Raw genomic sequence first — 19,334 nt, 5'->3', positions numbered from 1 at the left:
CAAAATGAGCACACGGCTCGCTGGAAAAGATTCATCTTGGTGAAACAGAGTGGAAATTGATGTTAACAATAGCGAAGCGAATATTCCGATGTGCAAAGAAAATAATAATCCACATCTTTCCTTCCCTTTTATCCCTGCAGGGATATGCCACGTTCTGTAGGTAATGATTAACCCCAAAAGTATGATAAGCGTTAATGGCACAAATAAAAGGACGGTCTCTTCAAAGCAAAATGTGAAATATGGTGACGTCGTGTGCCAGGTGAGATTAGAATCCTAAAAATTGTAATTTTCTAGTTGAATTTATTACGCACTTAATTTAGGAAATTTTAGAATGAAATAAGTATCGCATTGTAATTTCAAGATTACCCAAAATTTAGTCGGACAAAAGTCATCCATCATTACCAGGTCAAAGTTAAAAACTTCGATTATGAAATATAAAGAATGGAAAAAATTAAAATATTAATATTGTTAAAATATGTAGATTAGTCAATATTTGCCCGATAAATCAGGGCAATATATTTTTGACATTAGCAAACATATGTATGAGCTAAAAAATGGTGCGTGACTTTAGAGGATTAATTGCAATATTTCATGTTCAACGTAAAGCTATTAAATTGATTTTTACTTCCATCTTATTTCTTATTTGAGTAGTGTTAGAATTAGTACCTGGTTTTCGACCTTCCGAATTTCGTTATTCTTCAGAATATTATAGGTGACTTCTCGCCATCCATTTCCTATAGAATATGGGACAGAAGTAAAGCACAGGAGAAGCGTTGCAACCACAAGTGGACGACGTGGCATTGAAGGTGACTTTGCACACCTACATTAAACAATTCAAGTAGTTTCATCTCTATGTTGCATAAATGGACTCTGACGTCGAGATCCAGCGCACTATGAACTCATCAATGTCAAACTGGAATAACTCCACGTTGCGCAATTTACAATATAAATGATACAACGAATGTATGAAGTAGCGTGTGCAAATTTACGAAACACATATTAATTGATTGGGAAAGGAATTTTGGCAATGTTTCACACATCAGATCAATATGTATTATATAATTTCATAACGTACTTAACATAAATGTATGATGCCAGTGATCAATTTCAATTAATTGAATTGAACATGACAGGTTCGTTATGCATACAATTGATTAAGAATCGATACTTATATCATGTGATCTGGGTTAGATGGAACTATCTCAAATGACCTATGGAGTTCGACCTGGAGATTTTATTTAAACCTTGTTTAAGAACCTGTCGAATCTTAAATCTGTATCCTCTATTAGACGTACTTTTCCTCTGTTGGCTGTTCCCAGAACCAAAACGACTTCCTCCCAGAAAAACATAAATTATCGGAATGTTAAGCTATGGAATTCGCTACCACGCGACTGAGATTGCAACATAACTTATTCTAAATTTGTTCAGTTGAGTCGTAAACTTCTAATTTCTAGACGCAAGGAAGAATATACATATTTATTTAAGATTAATGATAGATAATAATTATAGATACCTACTTGTATAGAGAATTAGCTTATAGTGTCCCGGATTGTAAACCAGTTTGTATTTAACTTATATCGATTGAAACATGGATATCAATCAATCAATCAACTAATGCGGTAGTGTAGGTGGGAACCACACCAATCAGTTTTTGTTCCGCAAATTTAGTATCAGTCCTATCTTAGCCACCAATTTGGCTTTCCGCACCAACCCTCAAATTAGCTATTTGCAGAGGTCTTTATTGATTTTTGATCATCAAAGTTTGAATTCTTCCAGCTTTTTCACCTACACGCCTAAAGGCGAAAGTTAGAGTACTTTCTTTTGCAGAAGGACCAAAACTTTTCGATTCCTCGCAACTATTTAGGGACATTTGGAGGGTTTTCCGTTTTAAGGACGCCTTTCCCAACGCTAACCGTGGCATGACTAATTACGAATGTTACGAGAATTTAGATTTCATGAACAACTTCCGTTGATAATCTATGTTGGCAGGGCTTCCTGCTTGAAACGATATGCTTTTCAAAGTTTTTAAGAGGTGAGGGTCTCGTCATAAATGATGATAATTTTTAATGACATTTATCGGCATAATTGTTTGCCACACTTTCCGACTGCTAGTTTTCGGAATTTAACGTGTTTTGCGGGACTTTGTTAAATTCTGTCTGCAGTCCCCAGTTTATTTAATGCTGCACAACAAACTTTCAGTACCCGAGGAGCGCTACAAATTGATGTGGAAGAGTTAGTTAAAGAGTTGTGTTATGACTTTCAAGATTTAGTGGGTGGTTACGAAGCGAGTTTACCTGGGATGTTTTTTGAATTTAACTTGTGTCATCCTTAAAATCAAAATATAAAGACTGATTTAAGTTTTGTGACATGTTTCCGTTTCGAAGTACTGTCTTGTTCGGGTTAATGGCAAGCGATGATTTCGTCGTTGTTAAAAACTCGATTCACCAAGTTTTCACTTTCGCCGTGATTGCAATTTCGCCGTTTTAACCAAAAATGCTTTACCTGGTAGGGCAAATTGTTATGACCATTATACATAGTGGGGTCATAAGTTCTCGTGAATGCATTTCCGGTAATAAATCCCAAAGTATTAGAGCTATCTGTTCGAAATTTTTATGGATTAACAAGGTATTAATATTGTTTAGAAATCATAACTTCTTTGTCAAGATTTCGTCCACGGGCAATTAGACAAGACATAACTCGTGACGGCCACAGGTTGATCGTGGTACGCGCCAATTTTCGTGCAAAAAGTATTTCAGACTTTTCACCGTTGGCAAAAAATTTAATAGAAAAAAAGGCCAGATATTTGTTGTACACAAGTCTGACATCCGTTTAAGTATGCGGAAGTCAATACGAAGTCATCACCGTGGTGTGCATGGGAGCAAGTTGACTGGAGAAATGAAATCTCTGTTTTTTACCGCAAAGGGTACAAGTTGAAGCCAAGAATTATTTTCAGAGTGTCCTAAAGCCAAACGTTAATAACCTGAACCCTGGACCCTCCGAAAATCAACATTGGACCTTTCAACAAGACTCTGTTCCTGCGCAAGGTGCAAAATTGTCCAAAACTGGCTTCAGACGAATTTTCATGACTTTTTTTCATCCGTAGAACGGTGCTCAGTATCTGCAGACCTTAATCCCCTAAATTATGACTGGTGGTGAAAATTATAGGTACAAGTATGCTCTAAATTTCACCCAAGTGTGGAAGGGCTGAGGTCGCACTTACTGAAGATCTGGCGCTTTTCCCTGGAAATCCGTGCGTGCCGCGATCGAGCAGTTTTCGCCACGACTTATGTCTTGTGTACAAGCCCATGGAGGAAATTGTGAAAACGAAGTTATGATTTCTAAACAAGATTAATACCTTGTTCATCCACAAAAATTTCTATCAGATAGCTCTAATACTTTGGGCTTTATCACCGGAAATGCATTCACGGGAACTTATGGTCGGACTATGTATAAATTAATGTACCGAACCCTGTTGATGGAATTTTGAAAAACAAATTATACCACGAGAAGCCAATTAAATTCCCTTCAAAATATACCATCTGGCTTTCAAAATTTACTCCGTTTGAAAAGACGCCAGCCCGAAGTCTTCGTATCTCGCTCGCGGTGAGTGCATTTTCAGCTCAAATTTAAACTTGTCAAAAAGTTGTATGTTTCGTAATTTTAACGCTATCAAAAACGTTAAAACAAAAACATTTTTTTCTCAAAACTTACTAAAAATAGAATTATAAAAATACGTTTCTAAAAATTTAATACTTTGTACGCTATTTTGGAATTTTGAAAAATGCAACAAGAAATTATGAAAAACTAAATTTTTTGAAAGTGGCCTTTTCTGAATTTACGTAATGCAATTCTAATTATTTTGTCAAAGTCCCCTCATTTAGTTAAGAGAAATGATGTATTACACGACAAGACATAGTTTAATTAAAATCGAAAAGTCGTTGAACGCTGATTTGAGGTATATAGTCGAAACCCCCTTTCGAGCTGAGAAAAATGATATGTCACATGACATGGTTTCGTTAAAATCGACAATTTGCTTAGAGCCACACCCACTAGGTGTGGTGTCAAAATTTTAATGATTCTGTCGAGGTCCCCTCGTCGAGCTGAGAAAAATTAAATATCATATGACATGGTTTCGTTAAAATCGAAAAGTCGCCGAGGGCCAAACCCACTGGGGGTGTGGCAGGTGACTATTAAAAATTACCCCATATAATATATGCTTTAGGTTATTGTTGCACGCTAAAATCTAATTTTTATTTCCTCAAATTCGGCTCATATATATTTTTAGCCAAAATTTATTAAATCTGGCCCACTGTGTTACGCCCAATAAAAAAATGACAGAAGCGGGATGTTAATATATTTCAATTAATTATAATATTTAATAATAATTATAATATTTAATATTTTTTTAAGTTTTGTGAATAATATTGACTGGTTGGGTGTAGACTCGGTCCTTTTACTTATTAAGTAGCGTCAGCTACTTATTGTCATCGTTTTGTCCGTCCGTCTGTCCGTCCGTCCGTCTGTCTGTCCGTCCGTCCGTCCGTAAGCAGGATATCTCCAGAAAGAGTCGACATAATCTAATGCCGTTTTCGACATTGTGTTTCCAATTTTTAGTTCTCGGTCGAGTTCGATAATGGGGTCAATCGGACCACACCCCACTGCGCCAGGGGGTGTGGTCAAGATTAAATTTAACCTTAATTTTCATGTGGGGTGTCATTTTAAAGGAAATTTCACCACAAACTCAAAGATGTTAATAGTTTTGACCTTATGACCTTGAGGACGAGGTCAAAGGTCAAAAGATACATAATTGTCATATGGGGTGTCATTTTAAAGGAAATTTGACTGCGATTTCAAGGGCGTTAATATTTTTAACATCACGACCGTTAGGACAAGGTCATATACGGAGAAACGTTAAAGGAAACTAGAATCGCTCTGACGCTACTTATTTATATTCGTTTGGAGGGTTTATTTTATATGGCCTCAATTGTGAAAATTCGCTCTTTTAAAAATAGCTGTTTTTATTTTTTAAGAGCGTACCGCATGATCAGCGTTCGGCTTCTCAGGGGCCTATTTTTAATTGGGGTTAATTTAACATATGTTCCTACTCACACATTGAAGATATAAGTCCGCTGTTGAGTTCATCGGCCCGGGACTTAACCCATACATTTGTAGGGAAATATTTACTTGGTTCAGGCATGAATTTGGATGAATTCAGGTTCTCGTCACATGTATGATTTTCAATGACCTTTTTGACCGTTCGTTCCCACTTTTATTTCACTCATCGACACTGCCAGGGTCGGTGGATCATTTTTTAGTACGGTGGCGATCAGTTCTGATTTTTATGAACCAATTGAAAAATGCCGGATTTTTTTGTTTACAAAAATGTTGCTGAAAAATTTCAACAGGTCGGTTTGGACGATGTCATTTTGACACCTTGGGTCACAAAAAAATTTGAAACATGGTTTCTGATCGACAATTGCATGGGCATTTCAATAAAAAATAGCACAACTGTCTAACATGGCTCCTACTAATTTTTTGGCATGCGGAAGGCGTTGGTAATTACAATTAGCCCTACTTGGTATATCCCCTAAAGGCCAGTGCAGTTACGTTTAAAAAAATTAAAATGAAAAATATCACAAACTGCGCAGAATACTATCACATTACGCAGTTCCAGTTAACCCTGATCTCACCATAATAGGGAAAGCATAAAATTACACCACAACCCATGATGGAAAACCACGTACTTCAACTAATCAAGATAAGAGTGAAAAATTCCAGCCTGATTGTGATCGCTTAACATTGGTTTAGTCGGATATATAAACGAACACCACCCACGGGCACTCCACTCACAGTATAATTAAACGCTGTCCCGGGAACACATCACTTATTCTCCTAATACCCAAGAAAAGATTACTTACCGAGGATGAGGAAGAGCGAAAACTATTTTTGCTTGCATCTGGCAATAATACTCATCGCCTTTGCAGAATCCTTGCCAGATCAACAGTCTTCAGAGGATGTTAGTACTTCTCAAATTATTTCCCGAGTAGAAATATCTGTGTCGAGTTCTGCAGAAATCGACAAAAACCGAATGCATATTGTATTGTGCATATTAAAAAAAATAATCCTGCAGAAAATTTGTGTCGCTATTATTATGCAGAACTATATGTACATAATTATGCATAGGTTTCATCAGAAATCTCTATACATAATTTGTTCAAATTTTTACTCAGGTTATGCCTTGCGACACTGTATTAAAAAAATTTTTAGCCAATTATCAGCTGGTAGCTAACTAAATAAATATATTTGTTCACCATTATATTTCTCTATGTACATAAATTACTTCGGCCAAGGAAAATATTTACTAACCATTTTAGATTGAGGTTGAGCTAGGAAAATTCCAACAATTTTACCTATTTAATATCAACTGAACTATATAAATGATACAATACAGATTACAAGAAATTACTAAATAGATTAATTTTGAATGAATGGATACATGTATGTATAAGAAACTTACGCATTTATTTATTTCTTAAGAAGCATGGTCATCCAGGACAGCACCTTTTGATCCTGAAAATTTGGAAATATACAAGGGTAAAAACAATTTTGTTAGTCATTGATATGCCAGGCAGGCCGGTCTGATACGGCATATGTAGTTTAATTATTTTTGCCATTCACCCCCTACCTTAAATAGCACTAACAATTGAAATATTGTTGTCAATATCTCAAATGACTCTATGCGTGTCACGCTCAGGGTTCGCCACCCGGGTTTTTGTGGGTTTTTGGGGTATCAAATCTCCGGAAAAACCCTAATGCTTAATGGGGTTTTTGCGGGTTTTTCCGTGTTTTTCCGGGGGTTTGACTGTTCCAGACAAAACTCAAAATGTTTTAAAATAGCTAAACCCTATAACTCCTCTCAATATGAACACATTGTTACTGGATAAAATTGTTAAGCAAGTAAAGTCACAAGGAAGTTTGGGCGTATACAAACTATGTATATATGACCACCCTTGTCTGCATGTCAATTTAGGCAATGTACGTAAGCGTCAGGCTTATAATATCTAGAAACATATTTATGTATTGTGTAGTGTAGTTGCCTCGGATTTTAAGCACATTCAAATGTTAATGGGTACATATACATATACATATCTGTATAAATATCTTATTACAGCTATAACTGAAGACACCGCCTGGGTCGACCAACTAATCGAATATTTTAGGATTGGTGACGAAAAAATCGACCTTCGAGATAATGCAACCGATATTGCAATAGTGCTAGGATGGACGGGAGTAGGAAAAAGTACGATAACTCAAGTAGTGGCTGGCAACGAGGGAAACCCTTTAGATGTTCAATGCAATGACGTTGAAGACTGCTGAATCATCGACCAAAACGGAACAATTAGCGACAACGACACAATAATTTCCGAGACATTCCTACCAAACATGGTCCTTGATGTTGATCACGAAGAACCCACCGCTTTCTATGATTGCCCCGGGTTCGGGGATACTCGAAGCGTGACAGTGGAAATTGCCAATGCCTATTACATGAAGAAGGTTGCAGACCATGGCCAAAATATTAAAATTATAATTATAGCACTACATCCGGATTTTGATAATAGCTATCGCGATAGGTTGCCTCAACTTTTTAAGAAATTGGTTCAATTTATTAGAAATGTGGACCATTATTCTGCAGGATTTTCTTTCATTGTTAACAAAAAAGATGGCACCAAAAGCGACCAAGCCCAAATTAATACGTACAGAAATTCTTTTCTCAATTTAAGAGATGAACTAGAAAATTTTGATGATTGGACTGCTGCAGAGAAACTGGGTGCCCAATCTATTATTGATGCAGTAGTTCAGCAAGATGTGAATACTTCAAAAATTTGGTTTTTCCCTTTTCCTGAACCCCGAAGACCTGGTTCGCTAGAAAGCTTTCAGAATCTAATGGAAGCAAAGGACAATATTTCTGAATTAATCTGGGGGAAGTCACAGTATATCGTACCTACCCCGGATCGTACCGACTTTGGGTTTTCGTTAACCGCAGATGCAATTTTGAAGCTAATTGACGCTCTAATTATTTTTGATCAAAGAATATTTGCCAATGCTATGCAAATTCGTGCTGATACTACTCAATCCTATAAAGATTTATTTGATGAGATTAGTAGAGGCGATTACACCAATTTTGAGAAATGGCAGGAAAAAGTTTTGAAATTAAATTCACTTTCGTTTCCTGTATATATCCCTGATTTGGATTTGGTAGACTATATGAGAGAAATTGTATCACAAATGACTCAGATAGTTGAAGGTGAGGGTGCAGAAAATTTGGCCGCCATGGTGAAATTAGTTGATTATTTGAAATTCATGCTGGAAATCGAACCGAATAACTTAATTCATGTCAGACCGATGGATTGGGTCGGCCCATTTATGTTGATGAAAGAATCATTAACGTTCTACGCAGGAGGACTTTACCAAGAGATCCGAAATAATACTAGCAATTCACTACTCGAACTAACACCAAGAATTCTTTCAAACCTGTCAGATACAGTGTCTGCTCTGATGGATGTAGCGGACCAACAAATCAGAGCTGAAGATTTTTTTTTTGATTTGGAAAGCAATTAACGACACCTTGTCATTGGAATATGCCAATATCACTAAAATTGTACGATTTCATAGTGATATATTTAAACCTTTATGGAGGCAACATGGGATGGGATTATTACGACCTTACTCCATTTCCAAAATACCTGGAAATCATTTACGTCATTGAGTCATTTGACTTGCCAGATTGGAGATTGGGCTTTAGTTGGTTAAAACCAGTTACAGATGTCTTAGGTGGCTTAGAAATCGAACTAGGTTTCATTAAATTTATAAGATCATTGTTTGCGGAATTGGCTGATTCCCCAGTTCAAGTTAGTGAGAAAGGTCAACTCCATTTTTGGAGACAGCACAACCCTATCATTGATGAAAATAGTCTTACAAGGTTCTGGAATACATTTACAGAAGCTGGGATTAGTGCAGTAGTACTGGCTAACAGAGAGAAAATAGCTCAATATCTGCTTGAAAATCCTAAAGGATTCGTGCATCTAAACAAAGTTCTTGACTACACTTTAAAAAGGAATGTCGTCAACTGCCCCACTGTAGGAGGTGGGAAAATTGTTTTTCATGAAAATTATTTGTCCATGACATACGTATTCGGCTGCCTTGCAAGCATTCCAGATAATACAACAGTAATTGCTATGGCTCAGCAGACAGCATTTTTCGAATCGAATTATTCTCCTTCTGGTTCCATTTCCAATGTGTTCGTCATGTCCCCAAATTATGTGGTAAGAAGCGGGGTTACGTTGACCATGATTGGCAGTGATGGAGAGGCCCCAAATCCCGCTAAGCTACCTGGAAATGGGGGTGAAGCAGGGTCCACTGGGGCAAGTGGAATGCCAGGTCCAAATTTCATTGGAATTTACGAGGCTAGCACTGTGGATCTGCCAATTTTCACATGCGGCGGGTCAGGTGGTAGGGGCCAGGGTGGCGCAGATGGAGAAAGTGGTAGCCCTGGTTTTGACGCTTTAATATTCAATGATTTCTATGACGATACTAAGTATATACACGTGAGGCAGTGTGTTGCCTCCCCTGGGCAAATTCATGTCAAGTTACATCCAAATGACTGCAACGGGGAGCAAGAGTTGGACACCTGTTATGCCGATAACGATGGCGTTTGGGTCACTATTTTCGGAAGCAATGGTGAGCCAGGTGGGGCTGGTGGTCGTGGTGGGAGTGGTGGGGTCGGGGGACTTGTCTTTAAATTAAGGCTACAAAATAATTCATCTAATCCAACGTACCAACGGGGTTCCACTGGGGAGACGGGTGTGTATGGTTTAAACGGACAAGTTGGTCAGCAAGGTGCTCCAGGCCGTAATCGTCGGTATAAAATTGACGACTATTACTGGTCGGGCAAGTATTGTTTTTTAGTAGACTCTGAGCTTCTTGATAGCCATAATGTTTCGGCAGAGGGATATATTGAAAATCCCCAAGGTGGAGTTGATTCTGTACAACCAACCCCAAACCCGATATCGCCATCGGCTGCATGCTCCCCTCCTGTAACAACAAATTCATTTCCTATTACTCAATTCAAACCAAACATTGCACAGTTTGTCATTAAAGCAGAGAGCGATACCAATATTTTTGTGCACAATAAACTTACGGGCTTTATTCATAAGGTTAAATCAAACCCCCACTTGCAATAATTTATGAGAAATAAGACATAAGAGCGAAATAATTCGTTCACATTGTGTTATGATTTCTACCATGTTTCAATTCCTATATAATTACCCCTTCTTCACTACAATGTTTTCTTGATAACAGCAAAACTAATCAGTCAACCAAAAACAATTCGTTCAATTTGGCACACGAATTTGCAGAAATATTTGCAAATTCAATTAAGCTTAATCTAAAAAGCTTAGTTTGTTATTTGGTGGAGATTTCAAAAAGCTATGCCAAAAGCAAGAAATATGATTTATTTATATATATTTATGTATGTATGTGGCTATAAATATTTCTTATCAATAATAATCGAATTAAAGTAACTTTAATACTAAGGTGATATGTATAGTGAAATAGTAACTGGCGTTTAATCTATTAAAATCGTTAAGTTTGTTTTTCTGTAATTAAATAATTTTGATCATTTTGAAACCTCAGAGTCGACTATTTTAATTTCGATTAGTATCAATATTGATTTATTGTAATGCTCATTACAAACACTAGATGACTTTTGATTACGAGTGCAACTTGGTTTGTAAATTAAGAAATTACAATGGGCAATAAATAAATAAATTTTACACTTAATAATTTAATTGTTTAAATATGAATTTACTCATGTCAATTACTCGTTACATGAAAAATATAAATATATTCAAGAAAATTAAACCTGTCTTTTTCTATGTACACCTGTTTATTTAACCTTATGATGTAAAATTAAAATATGCAATACTTTTACCATTACTTTTATGATACCTTCTATGTAAATAAATATATAGGGTGGTTTAAATGTCAGATTGCAATGGAAAATTTTTCAATGGGACAAATTCCAAAATCTCAATTAGTTACTAAAATTTTGCCTCTAAAATTCAATATTTTAAGAATTTTGTCATCAGTGCTGCATAAGTTTTGATAAAAATTAATAAAAATCTCAATCCCAAAGTAATGGAAATTCATCAATTTTTCCCATTGAAAAATTCTCTATTGTAACCTGCCATTTAAACCACCATGTACGCTACATTTATTGAAAATCGTTTTCCATTAAATCGCTTAATCATACATAGATTTATAGTCGAATAGACAACAGAGCGTTAACCGTGTAAATCAGAGTTGCCGAATAAAACCCCAATTTTATCGATTTCTGACATTTATACAATTTAACCCCAAACAATTCTCCATACAAACAAATGATTTTGATCGACTTTAACTTACGCTTTAAATATTTCTTATTTTGACTCATACTTAAAACATAGTTCCATTTGTCCCTTAAGGACTTCCCGTTCTCATAAATGTCCAAAACCAACGGCAACATGGTCTTTGTTACAACCGGCGTCATAATTGATGCCGACAGAGCAATAAAATATATCTCCGTCGGGATAACACTGTATAACTTTATCGTGGTAAAATTAAAGATAATGCAGGCCATAAATATTAGCCACATACTCATCGATACCGTGTGTCCCATAGGTTTTGACGCCATGGCAAGAATTATTGTGGTGCCGTCATGTTGCGAAAAGTATTTTTGCAACGCGAAAATATTTCTAGTAGCTAAACGATTAGATTCGTTACTTAGAAATTGCACACATTGAATTAATAACCGTGTCCAAACCGTTAGAAGGCAGGTGGACATACAGAGCAGTCGGCATACTTGACAACCAAGTATAATTTGCAGCGTGTTTGCTAAAATAAGTGGAAATTTTAAATCTGTGAGAAGGTATACATATTTCTGAAATAAAAACAAGGGATCCATTTCCATATAAATTAGGGTTGGAGTTGATAAGACGGTGTATGTCGCGAACGATAATACCGCTGTGTTTAGCATGATTCCACAGATATCCAGGCGCTCCGGGCTATGTGATTTGTCTGCTGGATGAAACATGAATTAAGTAGTACCCCATCGACAAAATTTTAACAAATCGCTACTATCTACGATTTTACTTGGTTTGGTAATAGTCAATACTAAATATGTACACACAATTGAATTGTTATAACAGTGCAGGAATGAATCAACATACTTTATATTGATTCATTACTGCACAGTAAAACCGGTTATAGTAAGTTACGTTCTAAGTTAGAAATTCTAAGAACTAAATACCGCGTAGGGTCAACCAAACAATACGCACTGCGGACAGTGATAATTGGTTAAAATTTTTTTAAGAGGATAGCGTTATTTAAATTAATTAATTTTCCAAATTAATTGCAATGCGCCCTGAGAAGCTTAGTATTGAAAAAAGGGTAGTACATATTTAAGTCTATTTGATATTATTGCTAAAAAGTGTTAATAATTACCTTGTTGTAATCGGTTGGCTTGAAGCACTAAATTTCTGCTCATATTGACAACATCTCTTCCACTCCGGAGCAACTCAATTTCTCCCAGGAAACAGAATGAAATTAATAAAGTACACATCAACATAATTACAAAGGGAACTAAAGGTAGCTTAATCAAGCCTAATATTTGACCTAGAACAAGCACCGTGCAATAAACCTGTTCCAGAAAAATGCTTAAAATTACAGAGGATACGTAGCGGAGAAGGAATTTAGAAGAAAGATTACTAAATATTAGTTCTTTCTTGACGGGATTCCAGACAACTGGGCAGAGCAAAATATGATTGTATATTTTTGCCATATTATCCAAAGATTTCCACATTAAACAAGTTACACCCGTATTCGGCGTGAGTAAATTAAGATGCACAAATTTTAGGAAAGCTAACATTTTAGGTTTAATCTTTGGGGTTTGGTTGTCGTTCATTTCAGTGGTAAATATTTAAGTATCTATGGAAATGAATTGTTAAACGAATTTTTTAATCTGCTAAAGCCTAACAGAAACCTTTGTATTTCAGTTTCACGGTACAGCCAAATAAAAACTGTACTCAATGTTTACGGTCGAAATTAAATTAATTGAATTGTGCATATATTTGACTCTCATTTCTGGAAGTGATCAGGGAAACTAATAATGTGACATTGAGTTTGAAATTAAATTACTTCCTCCCAATCGGAATAGTACATATATAGTATGATATATCCAAATTCGTTATCGTTCAGGATACCAGAGCCAGTGTACGCTTTTAACAATTCGGGTAAAATTATGATCATGGACTAAAGATACAGTGTCTCAAAATATCGGTGGCACCCTTCCGTATTTTTAATTGCGATATGATCCCGTGCACTTAGAGCTTCGAAACTCTGCTTGCAGTCGTATAAACTAATTGGCGAATAATTCTTCGTCTTCGATTTTTGAAGTCACCGCCCGGTCAAAGGTCAAAATTTTTTTACCACTTCAAAATGAGAGGCTAAAATGAAAACTTGGATTATTGGAAGGATATTTTTTGGCTTTCTAATATTTTTTATTGGTTGTGGCAAGGCATCACGAAAAAATGAGCTATCGTTTGACCGTGTACGATTTTATTGACGCCCACAGGAATTTTTCGCAAAAACGGGTTTGCGGCGTAAAATCGTGACCTTGGCGAAATTAAAGGAATTGAAATATACAAAAGATATATGAAATTGTCGTTTAAATTAATGAAATTTGCCTGTTCATCACCAACACTTTATACGTATTTGTGACCGATGTATTAACCGCGCGTACACAGGTTAGACGTCATACATAAATGATAAATTGGAATTGAAATACACAAAAGATATATGAAATTACGTATTTGTGACCGATTTATTAACAGTGTACACAGGTTAGACGTCATATTTAAATGATAAATATCGAATGAAGTGAAATAATTCATACCTTAGTTTAATTTGTCAGCCTGATAGAATTGATCAAACGTATGACAGACTGTTTGAAAGTTAATATAAAAATGTTAGAATAATTCAATCTCTGAAGATATGCGGAACATTTGTCGTAAATTGTGTCTTTATGCAATCCAATTTTACTCAATTTTATTCAATTCATCTGATAAGGATTATAAATACGTAATCAAACACATTCCGTTTCGCGTTTTATTAAGCATTCCAATTTCTTGAAAAAGCAAGGATTGCAACCCCACAAAAATGATTTCGATCAAGATACATTAGTAGTCTGCGATACATTTAGAAGATTTAATTTAGTTACTAATCGTTAATAATTCATTTTAGATTACTTTGAAGTTACTTACATATTTATAACTCACAATGGAGGTCTACCAACGTATGCTCCCAGATTTGGACCAAACTATCGTCCATCGATCATAAATTTAATTAGTATAAAATTTGCAAATGAACTATCTGACAATGCTTAAGTTTTGCTGAGATATTTACATCAAAACAGGAGAAAACCCACCCCAAACCTGAAATACAATAATTTAACAAAAAAAAATTCTGGCTAGAAAAGCTAAAACCCTGAATGATTCTTTGCTAATATTAAACTAATTATTTATGAACAGATATGAACCAGGGCCCCATTTGCCCAATAAAATGAGCATAATATTCTAAACATTATCTGTTATTTACTTTGTTTAAACCAGGTTTCGACTTATTTATTTATCATAAATACCTATTCACATCAGCTGCTGTCATTAATGTGTTTTTATTAACTTCATAAGTATTGCTTTTAAATTATGCTTTTTTGCACTTTGCAATTTCTTAATCGGTGCATTTCTAAAAATCCAAGTAATATTACATTTTACTAAATTAAGGTTTACATCACGGTATCATTTCAAGCTCTCGGTATAAATTTGAGGCTAACATCCATCCCAACTTTATATCCGAGCATGTCTTTCTCCATCCTGGCGGGAATCGGGGTCTCAGCGGAGGGCCTGATTTCGAAATTTCGCACGATATGTGCCAAAGCTACTTTCGTCTCCACTAAGGCAAATCGCATCCCTAGATCAAACCAAATAAGCCAAAATCAATAAAATTTTAATCAATCAAATCGTAATCTCTGATAAACCGAGAAAGTGTTAATTATTAGTAACTAATTCTCGCCAAAAAGTATTTTAAACAACCGTGACTTCACCCCGAAATTTTATTAGTAGTAAAACAAAACTAGAGTAAATTCATACCGATGCAATTTCTCGGCCCGATTCCGAACGGCATGTACACGTAGGGGTTTCTTTTTGCTTTGTTTTCTTGACTGAATCGGGTCGGGTCAAACTTTAGGGGATCTGGAAAAAAACTGCTCGTCCTTGTGAAATGCATCGGCCGGCAAAGCTACCATAGTTCCTTTAGGAATTATTCTGGCTTTCCCGCCATTTCTTGCTTCCGCTAACGCACACTCCGTCGTGCACATTCTGTCCATTCGAGCCACCGCTGGGTAAAGTCGGAGAACCTCTGGAAGTTAGAATAATAAATTGTTATTAATATTTACCTTCGTAAGCTTTGCAAAGTTTTATGACTCATTTTAACGTAATTTAAGACAGCTGTATGGACGATTTACAAATTTCTGGCGGGGCTTAACCCGTAGAACTAAACACAATTTGGTACTCGCTAATCCGGTCAATGGCATTTAGAACTTGTTTTATAAATAGTCGGGTTGAGAAACTGATTAGATTTTATAAAACAGACCAGCTAAACCTTTACAAAAATTCCCAAATTGGATGAAAGTAGGTTCAGAAACTGTGGGAAAGTTATATCACTAAAAGTAATAATAGCTGTGCCTTAACAAAAAATTGATAATTGCAGTTATCTGCATTAATTTCTCGGCACCTAATTTTCTCAACCTCTCCAATAACATTTCAATATCAAGAGAACCTTACCTGACACGACCATATCGAGATACTCCATCTCATTAATTTCCTCGTAGGATACCTTCTCCCCACCTTTTTTCATGACCTTCTCCACTTCCCGATACAACTCCTCTTGAACCTCAGGATGCGTCGCGAGAACATAACACGCGACCGACAAATTGTTCGCGATCGTATCAAATCCCGCCGCAATGAAGGCGAACGCTTGCGGAATTGCGAGATCCTCGCTCCAATCAATTTCACCCTTTTCTTCCTTAGAATTGATCGCGTCCACCAAAACTTGCAGAAAATCGTTCCCTTTTACCCCACTTTCTTGTCGGAGCTTTAACGCGGATGAAATCAATCCCCAGAAAAATTCGACCCCTTCGACATCTTCGACCTTCATTTTTAGAAATTTCGCCACTTTGGGAAATTGGATAATGAAAATCATCTTTACTTTGGCGGACGTTGGTATAGTAAAGAGGCGTCGGGCCACGGGAATTATTTCATCGGAAGGATGGAACGCGTCGACTTTTAATCCGAACGCGGTGGAGGTGATGACTTGCATGGAAAATTTTCGCATCGTTTCTACGACGGGCATGTCGAAGTTGGTGGAGGAGGTTTTTTGCTGGTTTTTGATGAAACTGGTCAAATTAGAGGCGCTCCTGTGGAAAAGAGAAAATTAGGACCAAATTTTCAAAAAATTGTAAATTCTAATATTTTGAAACATAAGTAAGATTTCAAACATCAGTTAAAAATAATTGAAGCATAATAAAAATTTGTATCAAAAATATACATACAACTTTTAAATAAATTGAATTCTTTTGAAACTAAAGTAATATCAAATAAAAAATTCGAAACACTAATTAAGTATAATGAGATACATGTACATATGTAAGTTATCCGAAAAATTCAAAAATTTGATTTGACCTAATTTAATAATTAATTCAGTGACCGTACTTTTCGAAATGTGAATACATTTTACGAATCCGTCCCGAGGTGAAGGTGGGGCTTAGAAAGGTCCTCATATTTTTCCATTTCTTCCCATCCAACCCGAATAAACCTTCTTTAAATAATTTGTTCACATCTCCAAACGATCTTCTATCCGTAAAATTATCGAAATCCTGTCAAAAAAATTAATAAAAATTAATAATTTTTTAAATTTAATTCCAGCATGCAGAAGACTATGAATAGTCAATTTTTCATACATGTGCAAACTCCTTTAAAGTCGATCACACTCTTAAAAATAATGTTCAATACGTACGTTTTTAAAAATGTCCCTTGAATTCGGAATTAACGAAAGAATACTAGATCCTGAGTAAATTTCACTCTTTATCAAGTTGATGATGCTTAGGATTTAGTATAGTTTACGCAACTTAGAATTAACCCTGCATTTAAATTTAGGTAGTTTTCGAAATAGTCACATAATTTTTAAGGGTGCACAAACCTCTCCTCCTAATCTCACCTTAATCAAAATATCTCTCACGACATCCAAATCTCTCACGATCAGGATCGGCGTTCCTAACTCGGTCACCACCCCGCACGATTCCCCTCTCCGCCCCAACTCTTTATAATACTCAATATCCGAATCTGTCACGTTTCCCGACCCGGTGAAAATGTCCCAACCGGAAATCTTCTCTTCTAAAATGGTAAACCCTTGCTTCCAGTACGCCAATTTATCCGCGTTGTAATTTTTTAGGAAACGCCGCAAAAACCAGAGTGACCCCAAAACGACGAGAATTACAGAGATAAACCACATTCTGATTTATGCTCTAAGAAAATTAATGGTACTACGCTATTAAAAACCTGACATGAAATTATTCCTGACCGGAGTAAATGAAAAATAAGCATTAACGTTTACTAATGTTCCGCTAATGAAAAAATTACCACTCAGAAACAAACTGCTGCCGAAATTTATTACAAAATCAATACCAGTATGGAGTAGATAAATAACTCTACCAGATTTTTAACAATACACACTTATTTGTCACGTTCACAATAAGCAACTGGACTGGACACATGGATCTCATCAAGGTTAAATATGTACAAACAACTCTGCAAAAAACTGATGATGAGTTAAACCTTGTTAATTTTGTTTTTCTGTCAAGCACGCAATAACATGTTCAAATAGTGCAAATCTGGGCCCGTGCGGAAAGCACGTGGCCGATTTCATCCTCGTCTCCATGAAAGAGATTCGTATACTCACAGCTCAGAGCACGAGATTAACATCGGAACTACGTAACACTTTTAAACAAAAATGTGTGACAACTTTGATGCACGGCCCCCGAGTGTGTCATAACAAGTACGATTCCTGCCAAATACCCTTTCAGAGAGGCGTATGAAAAAGACTGATTTATCGTGAAGTGTTTATTGCTCAGTAAATGAATACACAAGGATTGGAGTACATAATTGGATACAAGTATGATATTACGCTTATTATACAATTATTATAATTGTATGATAAGCGATTGGGGAAAACATGTACTGGTATAATTGAATTATACCAATACATACATAAAATGTACATAAATTATGAAAACCGAAATTTGCAGGTTCCTGAATTTTTTTTTTCAATTTTGCATATTTACATGCATACATACAAAATTTAAAAAATGTATGTTTCTCCTCAAAATGTAAGTGATAAAATTTTTTTATTTCCGGTTACATAAGTAAATAAATAGGTTGCATACATACCTAGTTGGACACATACATAGGTATTTATAATATTTTTGAATACACGAAACCATTGAAATATGCACACAATTTTAAATTGCTTAAATTAAGTAAAACAGCTTTTAAATTTTTAGAAATTATGGAGAATTTATTTATAGAAGTCTTTAACTCAACCTTCATCCAAGAAAATCTTGATCTTTAAAAATATTTTTATTTTTATTGATCAGAGTATAAGCTAGAGTTTGTACGAAAAAAAATCACAAAAAGTATCCAAAAAGCTGACTACGCAAGAGCATCTTTCAAAATCATTTCTTTCCATGGGAATGGAAATCTACATTATATTATATTACAAGATTTATTACCAGATTTCTTGGAGTGTAGCCTCATAAATACATACATGAGATTTATTTATGTATGTAGAAGTGATTCTACAGTTCCTATTATCTTTCAATGAAAAAAGTCATTGTTTACCATAGGTATGCCCCATAGCGCATTCCACGCTTAATTGTCCATCATCCCGATGCATTCATCTAGGGTGATGATGCCTGAAGCAACTTTTATCTCATGGTCTTTACTGTTCGGCAGGTATGTAAATATTTTAAGTACCATTTCACATCATGCTTCGTACTAATGTATTTTTTTTGCAGAGGTCCAAGCATTACGGATGTTAATCAAGTCATCCCATCGTGCCAATGCAAAACAAAACGTGCGTAATCGTCACCTCGTGACGTACATAAATATCACCCCAAAAATTTTCCA

At 35.7% G+C, this 19,334-nt stretch overlaps 1 pseudogene; it reads right to left on the bottom strand.

Moving 5' to 3' along the window:
• Positions 1 to 14,125: 14,125 nt before the first annotated feature.
• LOC110858926 lies at positions 14,126 to 17,929 on the bottom strand (annotated as a pseudogene).
• Positions 17,930 to 19,334: the final 1,405 nt, after the last annotated feature.

This window comes from Folsomia candida, unplaced genomic scaffold (genome assembly GCF_002217175.1).
Source record: "Folsomia candida strain VU population unplaced genomic scaffold, ASM221717v1 Fcan01_Sc023, whole genome shotgun sequence".
In the NCBI taxonomy this organism is placed as follows: domain Eukaryota; kingdom Metazoa; phylum Arthropoda; class Collembola; order Entomobryomorpha; family Isotomidae; genus Folsomia; species Folsomia candida.
This window is presented reverse-complemented; position numbering and strand designations above follow the sequence as displayed.